This window comes from Arvicanthis niloticus, chromosome X (assembly GCF_011762505.2).
Source record: "Arvicanthis niloticus isolate mArvNil1 chromosome X, mArvNil1.pat.X, whole genome shotgun sequence".
Taxonomy (NCBI): domain Eukaryota; kingdom Metazoa; phylum Chordata; class Mammalia; order Rodentia; family Muridae; genus Arvicanthis; species Arvicanthis niloticus.
Window position 1 is genome coordinate 60,302,654 of NC_047679.1, and position 3,705 is coordinate 60,306,358.

The 3,705-nt window shown below is 42.3% G+C and overlaps 1 pseudogene; it reads right to left on the bottom strand.

Annotated features, from left to right (window-relative positions):
• Positions 1-248: 248 nt before the first annotated feature.
• On the bottom strand, positions 249-1,964 carry LOC117695329 (elongation factor 1-alpha 1 pseudogene; annotated as a pseudogene).
• Between the last annotated feature and the right edge of the window lie 1,741 nt (positions 1,965-3,705).

Consider the following 3,705-nt stretch of genomic DNA (forward strand, 5'->3'; position numbering starts at 1 on the left):
TCAGAATTCAAGACATCTTAATCTGTTATCTTACCTTAGGTTATATTTCCTTAAGTAGCCAATATGGGGACAGATGCTGCAGATCAGGCAAAGTCTAGAGCCTCCTTCCTGGATGTTTGTCTCATAATAAGGTTTTTATCACTCTTCACTTCAAGCACCTGCTTCAATGTACCTTCCCTGAAATCTAGATTTAGTAACAACTGGTCCACGTTTGAAGTGGTAGACATCAGGATCTTTTTTTCTTTTCTCATTAAACTTGTTTTAATGGGTCTCAAAATTCTGTGACAGATTTTTGGTCAAGTTGTTTTTATTAAAAAGTACTGATTTTGAAAACTAATAACTTAAAACTGCCACAGACACACAAAAAAGATGGTCCACAAAACATTCTTTCCTTCTGAAGGTTTTACGATGCATTGTTATCATTAACAAGTCTTACTATTAAACTTAAATGGCCAATTGAGACAAACAGTTCTGAGACTGTTCTTCCACCACTGAGTAAGACTGGGGTGGCAGGTGTTAGAGATAATATTCATTTAGCCTTCTGAGATTTCTGGGCAGACTTGGTGACTTTGCCGGCTCCAGCAGCCTTCTTGTCCACAGCTTTGACACCCACAGCAACTGTCTGCCTCATGTCTCAAGCAGCAAAATGACCAAGTGTAGGGTAGACAGAGACGCTCTCAACACACATGGGCTTTCCAGGAACCATATCAACAATGGCTGCATCACCAGACTTCAAGAATTTGGGGCCATCTTCCAACTTCTTACCAGAACGACAATCGATCTTTTCTTTAAGCTCAGCAAACTTGCGTGCATGTGGGCTGTGTGACAGTCCAGAACAGGAGCATAGCCAGCACTAATTTGGCCTGGATGGTTCATGGTGATAACCTGAGCAGTGAAGCCAGCTGCTTCTATTGGTGGGTCGTTTTGCTGTCACCAGCAACATTGCCACGTCTAACATCTTTGACAGACACATTCTTTACATTGAAGCCCACATTGTCCCCAGGAAGAGCTTCACTCAAAGCTTCATGACTTGACTTCAGTTGTTACATTGACTGGAGCAAAGCTAACCACCATGCCAGGTTTAAGAACACCAGTCTACACTCGGCCCATGGGGACAGTGCCAATACTCCAATTTTATAGACATCCTGAAGGGGCAGTCGCAGAGGCTTGTCAGTGGGATGAGTTGGTGGCAGGATACAGTCCAAAGCTTCCAGCAGCGTGGTGCCACTGGCACTGCCATCTTTTTGGGTGACTTTCCATCCCTTGAACCAAGGCATATTAGCACTTGGTTCCAGCATATTGTCACCATTCCAGCCAAATTTGGCACAAATGCTACTGTGTCTGGATTATATCCAATTTTCTTAATGTAGGTGCTGACTTCCTCAATGATTTCCTTGTATCTCTTCTGACTGTATGGTGGCTCGGTGGAATCCGTTTTGTTGACACCAACAATTAGCTGTTTCACACCCAGGGTGTAAGCCAGAAGAGCATGCTCATGGGTCTGCCAATTCTTGGAGATACCAGCTTCAAATTCACCAACACCAGCAGCAACAATCAGGACAGCACGATCAGCCTGAGATGTGCCTGTAATCATGTTTTTGATGAAGTCTCTGTGCTCTGGGGCATCAATGATAGTCATGTAGTATTTCCTGGTCTCAAATTTTCACAGGGAGATGTCAATAGTGATACCACACTCACGCTCATCTTTCAGTTTGTCCAAGACCCTGGCATACTTGAAGGAGCCTTTTTCTATCTTGGCAGCCTCCTTCTTAAACTTTTCGATGGTTCGTTTGTTGATTCCACCACATTTGTAAATCAGGTGGCCGGTTGTGGTGGACTTGCCAGAATCTACATGTCCAATTACTACTACTATGATGTTGATGTGAGTCTTTTCCTTTCCCATTTTTGCTTTGAATTAGCAGTGGCTTTCACAACACCTGCGTTCTGACAGCAAACCTGTTGCGAAAAAGCAGACATCAGAATCTTATTCTCTGAGTAAAAGCTTATTTAATTTCAGATGGCTTTTTTTTTAAAAAAAAATAAGAGTATTCTTTTTCTTTGATAATTTCAAATTACATCTTGATCAAATATTTTTCCTCCCCCAATTCTTCTCATATTCTTCCCCACTCCCCTAGCTACCCAAATTCATGTTCTGTCTCCTTCTTAAACACCACACACACAAACACACACACACACACACACACCCTCATAGAGTTCACAATTTGTGTTCACAAACTACTCCTGAGCATGGGGACTGCCCTAGAGTGTGGTTGTTATAAACTATGTCACTTCATTATAGAGAGCTGATTGTCAGACATTATCTAATCTACCTCTATCAATTGCAAATGGCCTCTTAGTTGGGAGCAGGACTTCGAGCCTACTTGTCTCCATGCTGGCACTTTATCTTGTTTGAGAAGATGCAGGTCAGTGCATGTTGTCACCTTTGATACTAATTTTAAATGGAACCCTTTCAGTCAAAAATCTGATACTGTTGATTGGGTGCCAGGAACATTCAATTTAGCACATAATATATTCTATATTTTGACTGGTAAATATATTCATATGGTCCCATCTTCCCTATTTCACATATAATGATGAACCAGCCTCCCACCATCTTGGGCTTAAAAGCCTTCCTATAGTAAAGAAAATATAGGCTCATTTCTGTTTATAATTAAACCTCTGTTTCTCAAGGATTGAGCTAGCCCTCACCTGTGTAGCCTTAACTACAATGTTTCTGTGCTGCATTCCAGGAATATGCAACCATGACTTTGTTTCACAATGTTGTTAATAACAATTTTGCAATGTTTCAAAAGGTTGTTATGACTACCTTGTTATGAGTGCCGTTATGACTACTTTAAGTTCACCTTGCAATCATGTCTTTGTTTCAGGAGGTGTTTTGACTAACTTGCTGTGTTTATGTTCTGCTCCTGTAACCCCACCTACCTTGCCTGCCAAATCCCCCATTTGGAAGTGCCCTACCTCTGAGCTATACAAACTTTGTTTTCCCATGTCCAATGCTGACCTCATGAACTCTGCTTTTAAGGGGAGGCAGCATATGTACATGGATAGAAAAGTTTATTTCCTTAGTCCCCAAGCCCAGGGAATAGGGGCCCTGACTCTTTATTAACTTCTTCAAGCTGATTATGGGAGTTGAGATATTAGAAAAGGGGTGGGGGGAAGAGTAAATTGATAACCCTCTGACTCTGTGTCTTCACTGCATCCAGATGGAATTCCAGGACATCAGAGGTTTGAGCAGGTCTGCTCAGCTTGCTTGATGAGTACATACACCAAGGCTGTGTATTCTACAATATACAATTCTCAAAACCAATTTTAGTATCAAGATCTTTTTTTAGAGGGGTGACATTTTATTAAAGATGTTTGTTCTAACAACTTTTCATTTTTCCCTTTTTATTGGATATTATATTTACATTTCAAATTTTATCCCCTTACCCCATTCTTCCACCACCCAGGAACCCCTTATCCCACCCCCTCCTCCTGCTTCTATGAGGGTGTGCCCCCACCTACTCCCCACTCCCACCTTCCCACCTTCCCACCCTCAGATGGGGGACCCCACTCAGTGTTCAGCCTTCATGGGACCAAAGATCTCCTCTCCCAGCTATACCCAACAAGGCCATCCTCCCCTACATATACAGATGGAGTCATGGGTCCCTCCCTATGTGCTCCTAGGCTGGTGGTTTAGACCCT